General features: G+C 39.8%; 1 long non-coding RNA gene across 1 annotated transcript; it reads left to right on the top strand.

Moving 5' to 3' along the window:
• The first annotated feature begins 21,419 nt into the window (after nucleotides 1-21,419).
• Nucleotides 21,420-22,114, top strand: LOC110469387 (uncharacterized). Its single transcript, XR_002465235.3, has 3 exons — nucleotides 21,420-21,523; nucleotides 21,644-21,725; nucleotides 22,067-22,114. It is a non-coding gene; the product is annotated as an uncharacterized LOC110469387 (long non-coding RNA).
• The last annotated feature ends 1,194 nt before the right edge of the window (nucleotides 22,115-23,308 follow it).

Below are 23,308 nucleotides of genomic sequence, written 5' to 3'. Positions count from 1 at the left end.
GTCACTTGGTCTGTTCAGCCTGGAGGAGACCTCATCACAGCTTCCTCACAAGGGGAAGTGGAGGGGCAGACACTGATCTCTTCGCTTTCATGACTAGTGACAGGACTTGAGGAAACAGCATAAAGCTGAGTCGGGGGAGGTTTAGTTTGGATATTAGAAAAAGGTTCTTCACACAGAGGGTGGCTGGACTGGACACTGGAAAAGGCTCCCCAGGGAAGTGGTCAAAGCACCAGCCTGAGTTCACAAAGTGGACAACACTCTCAAGCACCTGGTGTGACTTTAGGGTATATCCTGTGCAGGGCTGGGAGCTGGACTTCAGTGATCCTTGTAGATCCCTTCCAGCTCAGGATACTTGATGATTGTATGATCTTGAAGGCTCACCTTCAGTGTTCTTTTTGGAAAGTGAACTATTGCTCATTTGCCAGTGGTTCTTCCATTTTCTTCTTTCTTCATCCTGATCACACTGCTCAGACTGTTTGGCTCAGTTATGAGGTGGCAAAGAAGGCAAGCAGAATGTTATTGTTGCGTAGATTTTCCATGTGACCACAGTTACAGCTCTCAGTTGGTAGAGTGGCTCTTGCTGGGATTGTATATGCTACTTCTCTGAACTAATTTCTGGGGTCCCTATTTGCTTCATGCACTTCAAAATAGCTTGCAAATGGAAAAAAATGAGGAAATCTAGCATTTCACAGCAGTTGGCCTTTTCAAATAGGAAGCATTTATATACAGACTTAAAACACTGTGTCCACCTCTTGATCAAATCTAAATTTCCAGGTGCCTGCCTGCTTCCCTACCTGGTCAAATCACTTGCCCATTTGCACAGCCTGTATATTCTTACATATCAAGCTGCTGCCTAGCTGATTTAATTTCTTTCTGGAGAGGAACAAGACAGAATTTTTCACTTGTTTAGACATCCAGACAGTGACTCTGCTGTAAGAAGAGCATCTCTTGCATTCCTCCGTAGTTTGCAGTCTCTGGATTGCCACTTAGCTCCTTCAGTTCAAGGTAGAGAAAGATTTCAGTGGTACAAATGGAACCTCACACATTTTAAATTGCTTTTATTTTTCTTTGATTTTAGTATGTAAGGGTTATCTATCATAGTACAGTACAGGAGATCTAAAGGTCACCATCACATGAAAAAGTCAGTCTCTTTAATTTCTCCCTCTCTTCCCCTCTTCCTACTCTTCCTCCTGTCATCAACTGCACAATTCTCCCCTTTTCTTCCTTGGCAGACTTCTTGCCCTTGGTAGGCCAGTTCATCTCCCTGGACAGACAAACCACCTCATTCAACACAAGCAAGTAAAACTTCTTCTGAGGATTTAGTGAGCCAGAGCAGCTCAAACTGCGAAGCCATGCAGGAGATGGAACAGGAATGCATAGGAAGGAATGGTGGAGGAGGCAGCCCACTCCTTGTAGCAGCAAGATCTGGCTCTTAGATCTGGCCAGCTGCAAAGTGAAACCTTACCTGAATGGAAGCTTGCAGAAGTCTGAGAAGGGCACTGCATAGCCACTGCTGCTATGTCTTCTACTAATGACCTCCCCACCTCCTCTACTCCAACAACTGTTTTGAATAATCAGAAGTTAATTTTAACTCCAAATTGCTTCCCTGAGGATAAGTCCCTCTAAGAATAATTTCCAGCAGTCAGAAGATTAATGGCAGAATGAGTAAACAACAGGAGCCGGTGAACCTCAAAAAGAACAAAGATGGGACTAATGTGTTTTCTAATACCTAGGAGTGGGTTCTTCTCTCTATTATACTTGCACATACTTTGACCAAGTTAGGCAGCTACTTTTTTAACCTCAAGGGTTTCCAGGGCACATGGGGAAAAAAAGGAGACCATTTATTTTTGCATTATGCATATAAGTATTGTTTCTTTATACAAAGCAGCAACCCCAGTGCCCCATGCCACAGCCCAAGCATATGACTTTATCCTACTTTGCAGCCGCACTGAGTGTATTAGAAAAATTGTATTCCTTACCATCTTTGCTCTGGCAGCTGTGTGGCTTGCTGGAGCTATGTGCAGCTTGGGCAGGTGTGAAGCATGACAGACGTGGGTTAACATTTGGCAGTGTGACCATACTGTGGAAGGGTAGGCTGCCACGTGTGGATTACTCTAATTACCTCTGGCATTGAAAAAAAGCGAAGGCAATAGTTTTTGCTTTGTGCCTCATGCACTGCACAGTACATGTGGGCTCTCCTGGTACATTATTGCTCTGCCTGACAATAGGTGCTGGGAGAATAAATCATTTGTGTAGTTACTATACTGTGAGCGTACTGACTCTTCATGGTGAGCTACCAAAGAGATGAGTACAGGCAAAGTCAACCTGCCACACTGAGGTCATTCTTCCAATCTGGAAGTGGGGGAAGAGGCACGTGATTTGAAGGTGTTTGTACTGTAATGTGTCCCTGACACGCTGCTGATGTCCTTGGTGTTTCTGTGAGCAGAAAGACTTCAACACATTCATGTATCAAAACAAAAATTGCTCATTAAGTTAAAGTCAGCTGCATTTTATGATCTTGTATAGCACTACTCTGCTTGCAGCCCAATGCCCTTGGAGGATATTGCTGTAGGCATATTTTAACTGCAGTCATTCTCCTCCACTAGATTCTCAGCAGATGGGGATTAGGATGCAGTACTTGGCTGAAGCTGCCCTGCTGACAGATCGCAGTGACCTTGCTGTGACTTCTGCTCTGATCTCACTGGCACTGCTGGAATTTGACACACTAGAACATGAGATATTGGCTCCATTATGCCACTAATTGGTATCCAGAGCATTGTGTTCCTGCCTCCTTCACCATCTGATGTAGGTGGCAGATAGTTCTAATTTATCTTTGCCATGTGATTTAGAAGGCTTAAGTCTCTATCATCAGCTAGTTGATGCCCTTATCCTTTCATGTGGCTGTCTTTATCATATGCAGGTGTAGAGCTTGACATAGGCTTGCATTGTAAGCATGCTTGGTCTCCTTATTGCTGGGTTTTCTTCTGCAATGAAAGGAATATTTTTTTTTTAATTTTAAGCACTGAAAAAAACCAAATATTTGTCTCATGCATCTCTAGAGTTATATCTTAAAATATTTTCTCTATTTTTGAAATGTACAACAGCATAATAGTTTATTTCTGCAAGATTATATATTTTTGGACTGCATAGCCTGATTTTATTTTCCTCTGTCAGTGTTGTGGAAGGAAAGACATAGGAAAAATTCATATTCTTAACCAAAATATTTCAGAGCTTGCTTTGAATATTTTTTTTTGTATATAATTATTTTGTCAAAGAATCAGAACACTGAATAAAAATATTAACAAACTGAAACAGAAAGCAGCTCCACATGGCTTGATGTCTATAGCAACTTTTTTCCTCATGGAAAAAAAAAAAAAGACAGTAGTTTTCCGAAGTCCAGTTTTGTCAGTCCTACAAGTTGGAATTTCATGCTGTAAACTTAATCATTAAGGGAGTTTATGACCGTGAAGAATATGACTTGCAAATGCATTGGTATCAAGGGGACACAAATGGCAAATCTGGCCCAGAGGGAGCACAGCAAGTAGTTGTTAGCAGAAAACTACCTGACACAATTAACAGCAAAAAAAGTTGTGGATTTAATTACTGCAGCTCTGCTAGATGAAAATAGAAGTTAGTTATTTCTGTCACTGATAATATACCAATGGTTAAAGCTGCCAGGAACTTGAGCATTGTCAAAGTGGCTTTTACCTTGCAGGGTCCTGGCTCCCCAGGTGGAATTCACAATCTGTTGTTAGACCCTGTAGCTCCATGGCAACCCATGGAAAAGAAGGTGTCTCAAAAAGGAGTCTGCAGCTACCTGAAACATTATATATGAAATTCTGAATTACACAGCAGGTCTGAACCCCACTTTTTTTTTTTTTGTTTATCCTAGGCTGTGGGAGTATGCCTAAGCTAAATGAGAATCTATCCTTTTTTTAGCTGCAGAAGTATACCCTTTAGTAATGGGGTAGATGACCAGTGTTGTCCAAAAGTTAGAGCTGTGGATGGTTGGGGACAACTCCCTGCTAGGGAGGCTCTTCCTCATCCTCAGTTCAAGGACTGTTCATACCTTTTACACTAGGCTGCCCACATGACACAGTCCTCCATCTGAAGGGTGTGAATTCTTGTGTGAGCACAAGTAATCCTTTTTCTTTTCAAGCCAGGTCTTATAAGCTCTCAGAGATAAGCACTATACCCTTGATAGCTCAGCTACCTCAGGTGGTATAAAATAAGCAGGATGGCTCCTGTGACAGTGTTGGAAACAAAAAGTTTTAATAAAAGGCAAAAATAAAAAAGCTCTTTACAGAGAAATGCTGAGTCAGGGCAAGAAGTTCTTGCTCCTGCTAAAATATTTCACAAAAGTGATTTACTTCTTTTGTTCTTTTCTAGGGAACTGTTTAGGCGGGACCTTTTGGCTTCTGTCCAATTAGCTATGCTTTTTAAGTTTCAGGCGAAGTCTCCAAGGTCCTATGAAGTGTCTTTTAACCAAATTCAGGAGAGAAACTTCTGGGCTTTTTTCCTTAAGGGGACAAAAGGTAACTTGTTTACCCCGTCAACAGGGGGCACATTCCTTCACACAAGAATTTCCAAATCTCGAAGCAGGGTAAGGACAAGTGATAGGAGAGCTTGCAGGACAGCAGAGCAATTGTCAGCATAGGTATGAATGCAACTCACATCCCTGAACTGGTTTATTGTAACTGTGCCAGGTTTGTGCTTTCTCTGAGCAGGTAGTAGGTGGCAAAGTAAAGAAGATAACTTCTGATAATATTGACAAGGTGAATTAAAGATTTGTAAACTATACTAATGAGGCTACTCCAGAATGGAGGTCAAGAAGGAATGTTAAAAAAGTTTAATGCACAGGACATGTAAAAGGTCAAGCTCTCTCTTTTACACTTTAATCTCACTGATTATTTTTAACTGGCCTACAAAACCTGACAAACAGATCTAAACAAGCAGATAGCTTTTATTGGGAAACACTGAAGATTGATTTCCTGAATTTTATTGGCTCCCTTTTTGAGTACAGATACATAAAACTGAAGGCTGTATTTATTTCTACAATAAAGATGTGGCAGAGATCTGTGCATAAAAATCTTCTCTTTTCCTTGGCTTTAGTAACATGACCTACTTTGGGGTTAGAAATCCCACATCAGAAGTTATCATCTACATTCAGCTACATTGAATGATGATAAACTACTGCCCAGTAGTTTGGTGACTTAAGGAAGAGTTATACATGCATTTTAGCTATTTGTTTTTCTTAGATTTAGGTGATAGAAGATGAATTTCCTAGATGAGATTGAAGAGCATGTCAATCACTTTGCTGGTTTCCTAAAACAATTAGATGTTTTATGAGTTTGTTATTGCTGCTTCTTGAAACATACTTAGGGATTTTTATGGTCCACTTTTCCCTTGTGTCCGAACTCCTCTGAAGTATCTGTTAATGTCTCATAGTATTTTTCCTTGGCATTTCCCATGTCATTGTAAGTATTTGTAACATAGAAGAGAGAGAGGTTTGGATTTTTTTTGTTTTACAAAGGAAGAGTCTTAGTCAAAAGACAATTGTCAAACTCATTATAAATTGAAGGATTCTTTACCAAACAGACATACACAGCAGTGTGAAGTGGTGTATCAGGGTGCTGCATTCAAACCCATCAGCACAACATGACCTGATTTATTTTCTTGGATGTTGGTTAGACTTCAAGAGGTTAGACTTCCTAGGGACTTTAGGCAGTGGTTCCACAATATCAGGCATTTTGTGGCAGTGACAGATAAGAGGGTTTCTGCGTCCTTCTCCTTGCCTCCATATACTCTTTCCTTCCCCTGCACTGCAAGGAGCTAGTCCTTCAGTTAGCCAGTGCAGAAGTCATGAGCCAGATCAAGGAACTAATCCATTGTGAAAATTAACCTTTGCTTTTTTTAAAACTCTGACGGGCTCTTTTGTAGAGAACACAGTAGGGTTTCAGGAGTGGTAGTGCAGGTGTGGTGTTTCACAATGACGTTGTGAAGGACCTGCTTGGCCTTCAATGGGAGATGAAGATGGAACTCTAGGATGGGACGTTTTTGCTGAAAATCAGTTATCGTGAAACTGTGGTCTCAAATTTTCCATCTTCCCTAGTGAGAGCAGAGCCCTTTCCTTGCTTCCTTGCTGCCTCCTTGGACTTATATAAGGCATCCTGCAGAATTACTCTTTAACCATCTTTTTTCAATAAGGCCACTTTGAGAGCATTCTAGGTTTGCACTGTGTGCAGATTAAAGTTTTTATTCCCCTATTGATCACTAAGGTATTGAAAGCACACTGGTTATTTCCTACTTCCTGTCTGCAAGTGTTGCTGATACAGTAATTTTTATTGAATTGCTTAAGCATAGCATGGTCAAAGGTTGGGAAAGTTGCAAAACCACAAGTGGCTAAAAATTCTCCAACCTAAAGACATGTTTAAGGAGTCATAAACCTATCATCAATAGCTTTGTAAATGGAATGACAGACTCTGTTAATCATTGTAAATATTCTGCTCTGAAGAGTTCAGATACTGTCACCAAGGAGTGGTCCAGTCCACCTCTCATTAGGATGAGGAAACTGCCCTACTTCAGAGGACTGGTGCCAAGCTCTCTAGGTACAGCCAGCTAGTCTGCATTGCTGGGGTGTGGGCCCTTCCTGTACCCTTATGAGGAGAGCAAACCAAAAGTGTTTCTGGCTTAAATAGGAGTCTCCACAGACTCAATCATAAACCCACAATCCAGGGGAGAATCTTTCACTTCTGTATGGATTGTGAATTCCTCCCAGAGCCTTGGAACTATGACTGTTCCTGCCCAACATATCCCTATATGGATCACACAGGGTAACAAACCTGAGCCAGGTAATGGATGGGCACATGATCCCATTCCTGTTGAATGCATTCTGCTGTGGATATTGGTTTTGTGTGTTTAGTCACATTTTAGAGGAGCTGTGCAACAATGGGCAGTACTTGATCTGACATAAAATCTGCCAGGTCAAAATTAATTAAAAAAAAATCTTTTATTGCATTTGAACCAGCAGAGTGAATTTATACTGGATGAGTGCCTAACGTCCCATGGCACTTCTGTGTCTGTTTCCTGTAGCCTTAGAGAAGAGTTTACCATATTGTTGAAGGTTTGTATACCAGAAAAAGTGGGGCTGGGTGCATTTACGGCAGGGAATAGTGAGGACATTTCTCTGATAGGTGGAGAGGATCTAGTTTTGGAGCTGGTAATCAGGGAGCTTAATGAAAACTACACTGTCAATAAAGATAAGGAGTGAGGGATGTCTGGATTCAAAAAGGCAGCCCTCTTAATGAATGAAAGCAGAATGTGGGTCTGTCTCATGTTACAGACATGTCTCAGAGTAATTTTTCTAAGGGTTATAAAGGATACTGCTTTAAACACCCTTCTTCATTGGTTTTATCAGACATGGGGTGATGCAGCCAGTGACTGTTACTTGAGTAAAGAGGTGTGTATATCCATGTGTACAAACAGACTAAATAATGTCATTGTCTGAGAAACTTAAATTACCCATGTCTAGATGGGTGTGATCTGTGCTTCAAAGGTTCAAATTGGAAGCACTATTAACAAATACAGTTTAATTACTGTCCTTGGAGCCTCAGCACTGCCGGGTATCAACAGCTATCTGCTGACTGCCATTCCTTGATCCTAAAAATAGACAGAGATAGAGACAATATAAACTGAAACCATAAAAAGACAGGATCAATTTTTTTCTTTCCAAAGGAAAAAGAAGGCGGCATAGCTTAAAAGGCAGATGTAGGCATGGACAGTTTGGTTTGTTACCTTTAGAGGAAAACGTTATCAAACATGTACTCAGAGCCTAGAGATTCCCAGATATGTTTATCTAGAAAGGAAGATAAATTAAAAAAATAAAGCCAGGAATAACTGTTTTAAGTAGGCTAGGTATGTCTTAAATGACTCAACTTTCCTGAGAAGTGTTGCGACCTCCACTTCCGCCTGTCCTACCCCTCCCTCCTTGCAGGTGAATGCTCTTGGGAGCAAGGATTTGAGAAACTCCTTTGCTGGATAAGCAAGGAAGAGCTTGGCTGAGAAAATATTATTTCTAATGCTGCATTTATAACCTTGATAAAATCTCCATGGCAACAGAAGTTGCTGAATAGAGTTGGTCATGACATTTTGACAGAAGTGTTCCACTAGAAAATGCTATTTTAATGCAAAAGTGTTGGGGAGAAGGATTTGATTTTGACAATATTTTGGTCTGAAAAAAATGGAAAAAATCTGAGAGATGTCACAGAAGGAAGAGGCTTTTCTCTTTTTTTCAGCATGCTATCTTTCCTCCTGGGACCGTTCATGTCAGGAAACAAGACTAACATTTTTCCTTTTCTATTTTGGGATTAGTGGTTGAATTCCCAGTTTGTCTTCTCTTTTTGACTATTTATTATAATGCTATTATTAAAGTCGCTAATCAAAACAGGAGATAAGAGAAGCTACAAATCTTCAAATATCTAAAGTATGTACTTTAGGAAAGAGAAATTTTGAGATAAAGCAAAGTAATACACTGGAAGAGTGTACTATAATTACTTGCCCATTTTGTTTTTACTGGTTAATTTTATACCATATAGCCTAAAATCTCAGATTAGAACTGTTTCCTTTACTTATCTTCATCCCTTCTCTGTACCCTGAACTCCTGATGTAATGATGGCCAGAGACATGTCACTGTAGATCATATTCTCTCACTAACATTGTTAGTTTCACAGAAGAAAGGTCTTGGGACCTCTAAGTACCAACCTCATAATTTGTCTCTTTTTCCAGTGATGGCTCCTCATGAAACTAGTGCAGAAAATGGTATGGGTAATAAATGTCTCTGCAGAGGCAGTTTTTAGTTGTTCTGCTTCATGACTCCTTATTTGCTCACATAGTATTAAGAATACAAATAAAATGAAGCATTCTGTGCAGTCAGAAGAGACAGAGAAATAGGCACAATCTTCAGTACAAACGTTATTTCTAAGCTCTTCCCATGGGATTTTTGGAAATGTATTCGGCAATCGAGATCATTAGTCACATGTGCTGATTAGCTCTGTTGCTTTACTGCCTGCTGTCCCTAGTAGCCATTTCAGTATCTCCTCACACTGCTCTGTTGCTGAGGTTACTGGAGGCTACCCTTGGGCCTTCCCCTGCTCCCCCCACACTTGCTGCATCTCCCTGAGAATTGTCTTTTTCAGGGTTTCACGGCTGAACATGGGATCTTACCCTGCAGGGCCAGGGGATGCCTTCATTCCTGGTCCAGTGCCAGGTGAGTTTGCCCTTGTCTCACAAGTCCAGTGACGTGCTGCAGGGACGGACTGGTCTTTCTCCACAGCAGTGGCCTTGTCTTCAGGCTTGTACTGGCTCAGTCAGCCACAGCAGGTGTCCCCAGCTGGAACCTTCTGGCAGTGCTGCAGCTGTGTCGTAGTGGTACACACAAAAAAATCCAGCCTGCTGTCTTTACCTGCGAGAGGATGGGAAGCAGATATTTTGGCAGATGTCAGATGCCCTTACACCTCCTCCTGCACTTGCCCATTCGGCAGCACGGAGTCAGAAACCACTGCTGCCGCTGCCAAGAATGCATACCTCAATTTCCAAGAGCCAGCCATCGCATCACCAGCAAGCTATGCATATTTGCCTGGTGTGGACTCACCGTGCAGGAATGTACCATCTCACTGGAGGCGATTGCACCACCTAAATTTGCTGGGAATGGCGATAGTATTAGTCAAATGAGGTACCTGGGGAAAGCATTAACTTTCTAACTAGAATGGCCAAGGTGATCAAAAGGACAGAGGTCACCAGAGAGAGAAATAACTCAAGGTCATACAGCATGTTACTAGCAGAGCTGGGGTGAGCATCCTCCATCCCAATTATCAGGCCTTTTTCCTATCACCGGTCCTATTGTAGACTCATGCTTTAGGTTCAGGGGGCTTACATCTGCTTTGGATATATTTTTCCAGGAAAACGTTGTCTCTGTTTACTTCAAACTACATCACAGGGTTTGCACTTGTTGTGGCCACTCAGCATCTTGACTCTGGTGTTAAAACTGGCAGAGGCAGATAAAATTCTTTTTCAAAGATGACGGATGGAAAAAGGTGGAAAGCCAACACTGAATGCCAACTCTGATAGGAGGCTGACGCAAAAGAGGCTGAGGAATCATATAGGATTTCTGACCTGGTTATATCACAGGGAATGTTTTTTGTAGATGCTCAAACTGATGTACATTGTGTTTTGGCATGTGTTTGTCAGTGCCCTTATTTTATAGCCTGGCTGAAGTCTCATTGACAGATGGCACTCAAGAGAGTGCTTTTTATATGTGTCAGTGTCCAACTCAAATATAATTTCTGAAAGGAAAAGGTGCTTGGGGTTGGAGGGATCTGCTGCACTGCCAAAGCATTTTGTAAAAGGTGCTTTAGTGATACTTCATACTCTTCAAAAAGGGGAGGTGTATGGGGGATGAATGAGGAACATTGGCTCCCACAGATTTAGAGTCAGCAGTGATTCCTGTAAGTGAACAGTAGTTATAAAACAGAAGAACAAGAAAACAGGATTTTAATTTACATATACCCTGTGTCCAGGAGAGACAGGACTTGGGAAGTGCTTGTCTTACCCAGTGTTCTGGAGAATGATTTTTTGTCACAGCTTGACCAATTTCTTAGCTGAAGACTGAGTATATTATGAGTGAACCCAAATGTAGGCTATTACTCCTTAGCAGCGTTCTCCTTTGTGGGACAGGGACCTCAGGGCTGACAGTCACTCCACTAGGCTGTACCCTAACCAATGGGGTGCTTTCCAATGAAACCCAAACATGATGGTCATACCTAGGTGCTGGCACCAAGCTCCATCAACAGCTCCAGACTGGAGGAATGATGACCCAGATCCAGAATTCATCCAGGGTATCCATTTGGGAACACAAGGAGATGAGGCCAGAGACAGGGCTGGAGACAAGACTGCAGTGTGGATCTGAGGTCCTGGCAAGAGGCAGGGCTAGAGGCTGGCACTCCTGTGGCATCTCTAGCTCAGGGACTTATGACTCTGGACTGAGTTGAAATGAAGTCCTAGACCCACCCAGGGTGGTGGCAGAAGCCCCAGGTGAGTTTCATCAAGACCATTAAAGAATCTTGGTGCACCTAGGGCCCTGACAAAGAAGAGAAAGTGTGGTTTAGCTACAGGAGGTCTCACATGCAATGGCTGTCCAGGTTTACGAAAAGGAGTAAATAATTAAATGCTTTCTTCAGGAGAAGTATCTGGATCTCAGTGTAGCTGCTCTTTCTAGATGTGGAGCTGAAGTATTTGCAGACTCTGACTTCTTCCCATATTTTTGGGAGTCAGGACATGTCAGTTCAGACATCTCCACTTCTGAGTCTTCTGGTTGGCCTGTGTTCTGAGTAGCAGAGGTTCAGGCTTCTAGTTGAGGTATGTGTGGACAAGACAGCAGACAGGCTGAAAAACAAGCATAGTCAAGGGATTTATTAAGCACAGGCACTTCACTCTTTACATGTAGTAAGGAGCTGTACACATCTCTGAAAGAACACAGGTCCATGAAGCACCTTTTGTGGAAGTCTGTGGCAGAGACAAATATAGAATCAATTTATTCTTGGAAGTATTCAGTTGTGTAATGATCCTTTCTGTTCTGGAAGATATAAATCTACTTTAACACATGCTTTACAACTTCTGCAGAAAAAGAAGTAAGCCTGAAGAGCCAATAGTGCTCTCTGGAAGGTGTCTCTGTGTAAGATCTGGCGTGCATCGAATGAGGTACGGGGTCTTTGCAAACCACTGGTATGTATTCCTGCATCATGCATGCTGAAAATTCCTGAAAAACTCTCTTGTAAAGAAAAGATATTGTATTTCAGGGGAAATGAAGATAGGGCGATGCATAGAACTACATGATTTTCTTGGTTTTTTCTGTAGTCTCAGATTTTTTTTATGTGACCGGTTTGTTGTGTGCCACTTCACAGGGCTTAAGAGGAATATAAAATATTTCACAATATAAGCCCTACTTAATGAGATTTTTAAACACTTAAGAAGCATCTGTACCAAGATGGTAATTATATGGATACCAGTATCTGTGTGAGCCATCTGAAGCCTTTAGGTTAAACTGGACGTGGACCCACCCTTCCTGTGTGCCCTCCCTAGGGCGTCGAGAGTTTGCCTGCGTCATGTTTGCTACAGCAGAATTGTGAGATGTCTCCTCTGAAAGGGACCACATCTTAGAGGGCTTTGATCCCTCTGCCTTGTGCAGACATCTTTTTTCTCTTCACTCTGACTGACCTTTTTACTGCTCCAAAACTCAATCCTTAATATTCCTCTCCCAGGCTACCCTCTTCCATGTCTCCTCTCCTCCCATGTATGTGAGAAAAAGTTCTCTTACACCAGGCTATTCCCTGCTAAGCTTCAAACTTCCATCTCCAAATATGGGGATATAAGAGCTCCCAAAGAAAAAGTTAACCTGTTCTTTAACATGAACAAAATGTAGGCAAAGCAGAATTTTATTTAGATTAATTTTTACACATTGTTGCTCCATTATGACTGATACTGCCTCAAAGCAGATGTCCAGATGGAAAATTTAAACTACAGAGATGGAGATCTGGTGAAGTATTCAGAACTAAAAAAAAAAAAAATCATTGAATGGGAATGTGAGATAATGCTAATTATAGGTGTGGCAAGCAGCTGTAACAACCAACATGGCAATTTCTGCTATTTCTCTCAGTGTTTTGCAATATAATACTCTTACACTCTGTTGCCTATTTTAGAGCAAATGCTCACTAGCAATTCACAACCAGGTAATGCTTGTAAACATCTGGAACAGAGATTATCCTAAAACGGGTAGAGGAAACACTTTTCCATGTGGCTGGGATGATGTCTGTTCCTGACCTCTATAATGAATGGAGTTTAGGGAAACCAATCATTAGAGGGAGGAGAGGAAGGAAACTCAGGGGAGAAGGTGGAGCAGGACAGAGTGCCAAAGTGTCAGAGCCAGCAGAATCAGTAAGTGCACAGACAAAAGTAGGACCAAAGATTTACTGTAAGCAAGAAGCAGAGTCAGTATGTGAATAAAAACCAATATCAGGATAAGTAATGACTATGATTTGAGATTAACAAACATGCTTGGTGCTTCTGTCCTGTTCATAGAAGCTGTTATCTATCCCTGAAATTATGACAAGGAAGATCAGTTGTTATTTTTGAATGATAGTAAATATTTTCTCTAAATAAAGGGCAGGTGGAGGAAGTCTATCCATGAAGAACTAGACTGAGTCTATCCATGAAGTATTGACCTGAAATCTATGGCTCTAATATAGAAAAAAGAAAATTAATTTACATTTTTGTATCTTTGGATCTATTAGTTCATTAATCCTGCCAAGTATATTTGCCCAGCTCATCCCATCTGCCTCTGCTTTCTGTGTATGAAATTCCTGAGAAGGTTTTGCAGGTTTTTGTTGAGAAGAGGCTTCAGAACTCAAAGATGCTGCATGTAGCAGCTCATAAACCTTAGCTATGCAAGTTTTAGGATGTGGTAACAGGTAGTAATTTAATATAACTTCAATGCAATCAGAGTAGTATTATCAGACTGACAGCATGAAGAATAAAGACAGACATAGTTTTGTGTCATCTGTCACTAACAGCTGTTCACTCACTTTAATATCACAGAATATTCTGAGTTGGAAGGGACAGAGGGGAATCCTCAAGTCCAGCTCTTAAGTGAACCCACACCCGTGGCATTATTAGCACTAAGCTCTAACCAACTGACCTAATCTCAACCCACTTCCAGATGCTGTAAAAATAGATTGCATTGCATCTGGATGGAGTAGGTAGCATGACAAAAATTTGTGTGAATGTTCTTTGTGAAATTCACTCTTAAAAGAGTTTCACAGTGGTAAGGTAAATCAACAGTGTGATTAAGAGTGGTTTGGAGAGAGGAAAGGGAGTGGAAGGGAAAAGGGAAATACAGTGATATATTGTAACGACAGTTACATTCATTTCAGAAGCTACATTGAATTTTGTAGTTAATGTTTTTTCATGGCAGAAAATCACCAAGTTTCTCTTGAATATAAACTCTGTAAAAGTTATTAGTTATTTTAAAATGTTCATATTCAGAGCAGAACAAGAAAAGAAACTAGGGAGGACTATGTGGGAAGAGAATCCACCCAGGTTAAGGGGCAATGGTGGCCTTTGGGAGTCTTTAGCTGCCTCAAATTATGGAGTTATGCTTATAACACACAATTTAGAGCAGAAGTTTCTATGTCTCTTCATTAAAAAAGGATAAATTTAATAATAGTGAAGAGCTATGCAATATAACACTGTTTTTGAAACATGTCAAACAGGAATGTCTTACAAATCTGAAAAGGTTCTGAACAGTGGAGATCTTGGAAAGGGACAATACACAATTGGCTTGACTGCAGTGTTACAAGAGCCTTTTGCTGATTGTGGTGTAATTCTTGCTCTGACATTAAACCATGTTTAATACTGTGCTTGCACAGCATTGATTTTCAGTTCCAGGAAAAGAATTTAAATCAACTTCTATGATTCTGGAAAAAAACAAATCTGATATTTAGATTGGCTGAGCAAATAGAGATATTTTTTAAATGGTTTCAATAACTTTCTGTAAGATAACAGTTGGCTTTCAATGGATATAGCTGGGTAATTAGTCAGTCATGACTGAAATCAGAATTATAGAGCTGAAAATTGTTGTTTAATTAACATTCTTCCACATCTGGAACTTTCACAAGACAGTAAATTGTTCCAATTCTTCCTGAAAAAATAATGGCTGAATACCTGTAAAAGCCATTATGTAATAATAGAATTGCTGCTAGCATTACATTAGCAATTTTGAGGAGCTGGCTTTGCCAGCCCTTTTTGGACTTTTCCTGGGAACTTTTAATCTCAGGCATCTCAGGCATCTCCAACTGTAAATGTTTTTGTATACTTTTCCTCCCACAGTTGTAGTGGCTTCATTGAAATAAATTAAGTGCCATTTTGAAGTGAAGGGCCTTCTATTCATAAAATAGTTGATTTTTGCAGAGATTTGGACAGGTTGTCTAGTATGTTTAGGGAGTTCTGATATTTTTTTCTACTTCAGACATATATAAGGAACTTTAAATTTTTTTCCCTTTACAGCTTGAGATGCATCAAGACATTTCTTGGTAAGTGAAGCACGCACACTCCTTTTCTGTGGACTGTGCTCCTGATTTGACAAAGAACAAAGGTGCTTGGTGGCACACTTACCACTTCATCTTTCATGTCTTGAAATAAGGAAAGTATCTTTGGATCTAACCAATTTTACGAATTAGCTAGAATGTAATTTCCTAAATGCCTATGAAAACTTCATTTATAATCATGCAGTTCTGAATAATATTTTGCTGTGATAAGTCTCAGTGATTTCCAAAATTGATGTGTCTGTGTTCCTAATGATTCCTCCTGGTGCAGTTTTGTTGCTGCTTTGGACACTAAAGCTGTTTTCTCAGAGCCACCATCATGCCATTTTTTCCTTTAGTTGCTCAGCCTGATGTTACAAGTGTAGAAGTTGTGATTTCTGTTATCTTGGAGTGAGTCTCTTTTGAGTCTCTTTTGATTTCTTTTTTTTTTTTTTTTTTAAGTAATTTTGCAGCTTAGGAATTATTCAATTGCTAGTAAAGATGTCATAATCATAGAATACTTTGTGTTGGAAGAGACAGATCATCTGCTTCCAACCCCACTATTGTGGGCAGGAATACATTCCATTTGACTGTGGTTCTCAGAGCCCCATCCAACCTGGCCTTGAGCACACTTCCAGGGATGAACATCCACAACTTCTCTGTGCAACTTGTTCCACTGCCTCATCATCCTCACAGTAAAGACTTTCTTCTTACTATGCAGTCTAAACACACCCTCTTTCAGTTTAAAGCCATTCCCCCTTGTCCTATCACTATGTGTCTTCATAAAAAGGTTGTGTGGACAGAAATTTAGTTATATTTTTGCCTGTAACTTTGTAGAGTGATTAGTGCTTTAAAGATGTACAAAATCATGGATAAGTACCACTATTAAGGATTAATTTTATTGCTTATTTCCTTGTACGGTTTCTCCCAAGGTGTAAATGGGAGCACCTACTGGACCACATTGTGATGCCCTCCCACTGTGTCCACCTACATTCTCTCCTTTTTGCAGGATGAAAAATTAAGAGAAATAAATTTGTGTACCTTTCCTTCCTTCCTTGTAAGCTGGATGCCAACAAGTGGCTCAGGCTCTTGATATCACCCCAGGTCAAGATAAGACATGCCAGATATGCCTCCACCTGACATTTACAAAACACTGCTGGTTCCCACAGTACAGACACAGCTTGAGAGAATTCTTTGGGCAGGTTGCTCTGGTAGCAAGAGGGCCAGAAGAAGCATAAGTATCTGGATTGAATAGGAGCAATCAAAGGCTAGGGAAATAAAATTTATTTTACATTGAGTCTATTATATTATCAGGCACTCCTTCAGTTCCTTCCTTTTATCTATTTGGATCAAGGTTTCTGGAATAATTTCATGCCTTTTGTTTTACCACATGAGGAAAAATATGAAAAGAAGAGAAGAATGCTCAACCCTGTTATCAAGGGTTTATGTTGAAGTCATTAAGATCTGATTCAGAAGCCTTTTAAAAAAGTATACAGACCCTGAAATATAATGGAAGCAATGCTTCTAAATTCTCAGCAAAGGCTGGGTTTATTTATGTCTTTTTTTCAAGGTGTTGTGCAACTATACAAGTTTGATGACGCATCTCATGGCAAGGTTTTGCTTAGTTCTTAATTATCAAGAACAAGAATACTTACACATGCTTATAAATGAGGATGCTGGTGACACTTTCTGTTTTGTAATGTTTAACATGCAGATTGAATGTTTTGAATTTTTGTTTAGCAGGATAAGAGCTGCACCATAACTCTTTTAAAAATAGTCTTCATATCTGAGATGTTAATTAAAGTTTCTATTTTGGACATTGAGACTTAAATGCTTCCAAAATAGCTTTACATGGAGCAAAGTAAGGATTAGGACAACGTGAAATATGTCCTGGTGTTTCATCAAAATATGGAGTGCTACCAAGCCTAGACTTTTGAGGGGTGTGTTGTGTAGTATCCATGGGATAAAATTGTTTCCTTGCAAGGCAGGAAACAATTGAATAAAACTCTCTCCTATATTAGCTATTTCCTATTAGGAAACAGTGGATATTCTTCATAGCTACACTTTATGAAGTGCATGTCATGATAATTGCCAAGTGCTGTGATACCTCTTCTTATTTGGTAAATCTTGTATATGTGGATGAGATATTATTTTTCCATGGATATGTTTATATGGATTCCAGCCAGTGCCTCTACCTAGAAAACTATGTCAATGTAATGCAATGTTATGTAAGTTTTGTTTTGGTTCTTATATGCTGCACATCACAGGGTTGAATGTCTTCCAGAAGTGCATTAACTGGTGAAATTTTCATCTGCTAGATATGGTTTTTTCTCTTCCATTCATTCTAAAGAGGACTTTTGTGCTCTCTTTATTTTTGACCTCTTTTAAAATAGTTATATTATCTGTACATGGTTCTGTATGTGTGTGCGTGACTCACATTCAAAGTAGATGATAGTGAGCTTTGTGCTGGAGATAATTCCAGTGGAAACTCATCCAGAAATCTGAAACTGGTCTGAGAAAGCCCTGTTTTCTTTGGAGATGGATAATAATCATGCTGCACCTGCACAATGAAGCTACTGTCAGTTTTTCCTCATCCCGTCTCTCTCTGCAGGCAGCCTTTCAAATGAGTGTCTGGGGTCCCAAACATCTGAATCCCTTAAGAACAGGGATGCACTGAAAGCAACCCTGCAGATTGAAAACAGGTCTTAGATCTGTACCCATCCAGGAGTGGTTCTCACAGCAGCTGAATCTTGCCTTTGCACACTTGCATTGCTGTCTCTCTGCAACATGCAGTGGTGAGAGGGATGGCAGGACCCAGGTCAGAGTGCTCCCAGGAGGAGCCCATATTGGAAGCAGTATTTCTGTGGGATATTCCTCATTTCCTTTCTTTTTCAGGCTGAAGTCTAACACTGAGTCTTCAGATGCTAAAGCTGAAACAGTGGCTGATATGTATCACACAAATATTAGAGTAGCTCAAACCCTTTTGGCCAAGCATTACTGCTGTGTAGTTTTTTATCTCTGGGATTTTTCCTCAGTTGGAAAAAAATGCTTTTGAACTGAAATAATCTGTGTTTCTCTTAGGAGCTGAGCTGCCTGGAAAACATGTTGCTCAAATTCCAACATAATTTTTCCAAGAGTGTTTCTTTTGTCTTTTGCTAGCTGCTTCCTGATGCTGTTTATCCAAAACCCCACCTGCTGTCAAGGGCAGTGCAGGCCATGTGAAACATCTTCACAGCCATGAAACAACTCAACATATTAGGCTTAATTTCTGCAATGAATTACCAAGTGTAATTAAAAATTGAAAAACCCCCTCTTCTTATCAGCCTTCCTACCACCGCCAGTCATCTCATTCTATCTGCAAGCAGTGATGAATCTGGGTTGCCAAGAACTTGTGAGGTTTGCTGTCTCTACACCAAGTTTAGCATAATGTATGTATGGCTTGCACAAGAAGGATAGTTTTTCTGTTTACCTGCCATATCACATAACCCTGGAATTCATCCTCTTCATGAATAGGAACAATAACTATTAATTTTTGTTTATTTGGGGAAAAAGAGGGGGAAAAAAGAGAAATGAAGACTAAGCTTGGGAGGGATGCAATAAGACAATACAATTCTCTAATAAATATTTCAAAATTCCAAGACAGTCTGAACTTGGACCTGACAAGCAAGAAAACTCACACGATTTACATATGCTGTGGATGTCTGGAAAGCTGTATCAAAGGGAAACTGAGAATATAGTTTTGCATTACAGTACTTTGTGCTATATTTGCATCAAGCAATAAGAAAAGAAAAGAGAAACTAGATTGTTTGAAGCTTTAAGTGGAAATCATAACCGCTCCAGAAGTAATTTTTTTTGTTGTTTTTTCAGGTCTTTTTTCTTCAGGAGATCCTCAAGTACTGTACTATGGAAAAATAGAAGAGTGTCAATAATGGATTTGAACATAAGCTGCCAGCAAGCTGGATGAATGGTTTGCCTGTAATATTCACTGAATGTCCTGAAGCATCCCTGACAGTGTTTTAATTTTCTGCTAGTGCAGACTAATTTTATTTTGAATTTGTTTTAGACATTAGGAAAATTTTAGCATCTAAACTGTATCCACAACTGAAAGGATCTGTGAGGACCAATGTAACGATTTGTTCCAAACAGCCTATGTAGCTCTTTGTTTCTCTTGTCCAGTATCCATGAAAACATTTAAGCTTGAGAAAGCCTTGAAGCAGTCATTACAGTTGTATTTGACCAATGGATTGCATGGACTGCTCAACATCTGTGATTTGTGACTGGTACAGACAGCCCAGTCACTGTAAGGTTAACAGTTTGGCCCTTCAAAGGATCCTGATACTGGCTTAAAAATCATGGTGCTGTGGAATTTAGATTTTTTAAAAATTTAGATTTTTTTAAGTTTTTAAAGTCACATTGTCACTGTTTTCTGATCAAGTGCATGCATTTTTATCAACACATTTTTCTCCTTCCATCCATGTGTCCACATTCCTTTATCTCCCATGTCAAGGTTTTAAAACTGCTTTTTGCAGCATTCTGTTAGAAGAGGTGTTAGGACTTGTGACATTTCTGAACAACTCATAACTGAGAACTGTATTGAATTCAGTAAGTCTGTTTCAAGAAGGTTTTCATGTTATTTCAACAGCTCTAACACTTGTTTACCTGGCTTTCCTGCAAAAAACACTTTTTTTTTTTTTTTTTCTGGGGTTACCACTAGATAACACATCTGGTGTCAAAGTCTGTGAGACTTGCGTAGGTCTGTGAAAATTTCTTAACCTCACTTAAATAACATTTAACAAAAATATACATTGCATACTTGGCACTGGAGAGATGCCACAGTTAGATGACAGAGCCAACCTATGAAAAGGGACTCATGATGCATTCCCAAAGGACACATCTTGTTAAAATAAAATACAAGGAAAACAAGAACATATCAAGAATAGTCTCAGTATTTCAAAGGGAACATGGCATGCCAAGACAAACATTGTAATCTTTTTTCTGTCTTGAAAGAAAATTTAGAAGCATTTTAAAAGCATTTTTAGAAGCATTTTAAAAGCTTTTTACTTTAATTTGGTGCCAGTTTGGGTTTTCATGCTTACAGGACTTGCTTTATTTATTTTTTTTTTTTTTTTTACTCTAGATGCATTATAGAAATACAGAATTAAGAAAAAGCATTCCTAATTGGAACACTGTGAAAAGACAAAAAACCAGGATGCCTTGGAAGAAAAAAAGAATGTCCTAGAGAATGGATTAAAACCATGGAACATCTACACTGGGTACATTTATATGCAAAACCAGACAATCAAAGTGGTATCCGTTGAAAAACTAAAAAAGAAATTGGTGTTCTTTGCAGTAATGATGGTAAGCTGGTGATGAAAACTCTTGTTTTAGTTGCCTGAGTTCAGGAATAACAGTCTGAGCTGCAGTTCTGTCTTTAGCTGCTCTTCTCTCTTTGACAGAGAACACTACACAGCAGCTTCTGCTGGATACACACTATATGTTCTGCTGAATATTTTTTCTTGGACCAAGTATTAGTGGAATAGGAATGGCACAGAGTTGGAAAAATACCAAATAAGAAGAAATGCTTTTTTCCAAACCACATTGTTATGAATAAGTGAAGAGTGTGTGACTGATAAGGGAATGGACATGAAAAGTAAAAGGGATAATGCTGTACAGGTTTAGGTGATACCTAGCAGAAAGTGACATCCAGAAAATTTAGCTGGTTTGGGCAGGATTGAACTGAGTAGTGCTCAGAAGGGCTTGTATTTCTACTCAGCTCTGTGTTGCCACCTGTCCTTGCTCTAAAGAGCATAGAAACCCTTAACCTTCATGTGTACCTGCTTAGGCCATTACCTGAGCATCTGTTTTGTTTTGCTGGATTTTGGTATTCCCACCAATGAGAGGAGTACAGAACTCTAGAAAGTGAGTCTGTAAAAGTAAAAGTAACCTAACCCAGCTGTAAAGCAGGAGGGGAAGGAGGGACATTGTATTCTTACTGCTTCTGTGCAATGTGCTGTCCACTCTGGTCCTCCTGACCTCTCCAGTTTCCTTGTCTTTCCTCTTTGGCTGCATTTTTTTGGTGGCAGCATATTTTGTTTCTATAACTATGTGTATAGTTTAAGCTACAAGTCTGAACATTAATCTGTGCATTTGTTTCTATATATTTCCACAGATTGGAGGAATGAGCGTTTGGGTTTTAGATAGCGATGTTTGTGATGGTCTGGGAGACATGAGTTAGAGCTGTATGCTCAGCCCCAGTGGAGGAGGCAGCCTAGGACACTGCAGACCAGCCAGCTTCAGCACTGTGAGACTACCTTGTCCTACTTCCATCAGGGTTTTTCAATGTGCCAGTAAAACAACCAAACCTTTGGAAGAAGGCAGAAAATGGAATTTTGGTAAGAAGAGCTATAATCAAATGAAAAGTTTCTGAAATACAATGAGTTAAACACATATCTGGAAATTATCTAGGTATTAAAAAAATATATAGACCTTGGATTTTGTCTTCTTTTCTCTAGAAAGTTTCTGAAGTTTCTTCAGCTGCCTTGTGGGAAGAAGTAACCACCTAGGATCCTGTAGGCTACTGTGTCAAGGGAAAATGTAACTACCTTTTACAGATGTATTTCATCCTGCTTTTTGTATTACTAGACTGTTTTTTGCATTGGGTATGTTTAAATTATATTGATCTTCAGAAAACACACAAACAAAAAAAGCCCAAATGAAACCAGCTAAATTAATTTCAAAACCTTTTGTTTGAGAAATAATGTATGAATAAAGACTGTCAGATTAATGCAGTATTAGATAAGGAAGAAAAGATATTTTTTGTGCCTGCATTAGATGTTTAGGGCAAGCATTCATGGTGTCTGAGGCAGCCCAGCTGATGAATCCTGTGGCCTCAGCCACAACATCAGCCAACAAAGCTGTCTAAACTGTTTCCATAGGTAGCAGAGAGTGAGACCATGGACAAGGCAACCAAAACCACCTGAGTTTGGAGAGACCTAATGAGGCAGTGAAGGAACTTCTCCCTCTCTGCTGGATATGGTGAGAATTACTTGCTTATGTGGCGCCTAAAACTGGGTGATGCCAGTTATCCTTTCTATATAATTTTTAAACAGCTAATAGATTCCCTTGAGTCTTCTATGAACTGTCATGAACACATTTACTTTGTGTTGTTTTAATTTCCCAGGAGTATATTTTTATTTATTTCAGTTTCCTAAATTCTCCTTACCTAGTTTTTATGTGCCGTTTCTTGCACCATGATGTTAGGATCATCAGAACAGCACTTCATGATTTGGCCTTATAGATGCATCAAAACAGATGTACAGTGGGAAATATTGCTTGCTATATTTAAACATCAAGGTGAATTGTTATTTACATGCAAGACAGATTTATTGTTATGATCATTTATTTATTGCACTTCTAATGTACTGGGAATTTTGCAGCACATATTGCTAGGTGTGCTCTCTGCCCTTTGAATTCTGCTATTTTGAAATTCACCTGAGGCTTGTTGATCTACTCTTGAAGCTTGACAGATGATATTTTTCTTTATCTTTTGAAAGTGAGAAAAAACATAACCACTGTTCTTTCTGAGCATCTGGAAAAATGTATATAGCAGGTGTGAGCAATAGCAATTTCCTTTCTCTGTTAATCACACTGTGTAGGAATATATACAGGTTTTATGATCTGATTGTCTTCTTCATGCAGTGTAATTCACTACTACAGGGATAAATACTGCAGGGAAAGTACTGTGAAAGGTAAAATATGCATTCTTCTTCAAGGTGGTGCATTTATCTGCTTAATAAAACTGGTTCACTGCTTCCAACAGCTATAGCCAGGCATTAATAATGTAATTTGTGTCAGTCCATAGCAACCTGGCAGCAGAGGAATTAGGACACCTGACCACAGAACCAGAGTCGTGGGTACAGGCTGTGCTCCAAATGTGTGCTGACAGTGGCTCCCAAGGGATCCTGCATTAAATGAAGGCTTAGTCATGCAGGCTAGCAAGTGGAAGGTGGGCAGGGGTGGTGCCAACAGCCTCATGATGGTCCTTGCTGCTTCTGCATGTTTCTGGGCATGCTTTTTAACTGTATTCACCTAGGTCTCATCTAGACTTAGGAGAATGATGGAGCATTGTAGGTATATATCACTGCCCTCTTACTGATGGTTTCAGTGGTAATCAGAAG

Source organism: Lonchura striata, chromosome 5 (assembly GCF_046129695.1).
Source record: "Lonchura striata isolate bLonStr1 chromosome 5, bLonStr1.mat, whole genome shotgun sequence".
Lineage (NCBI taxonomy): Eukaryota > Metazoa > Chordata > Aves > Passeriformes > Estrildidae > Lonchura > Lonchura striata.
Note: the sequence above shows the minus strand (reverse complement) of the source record. Positions and strands in the feature narration are given on the sequence as shown.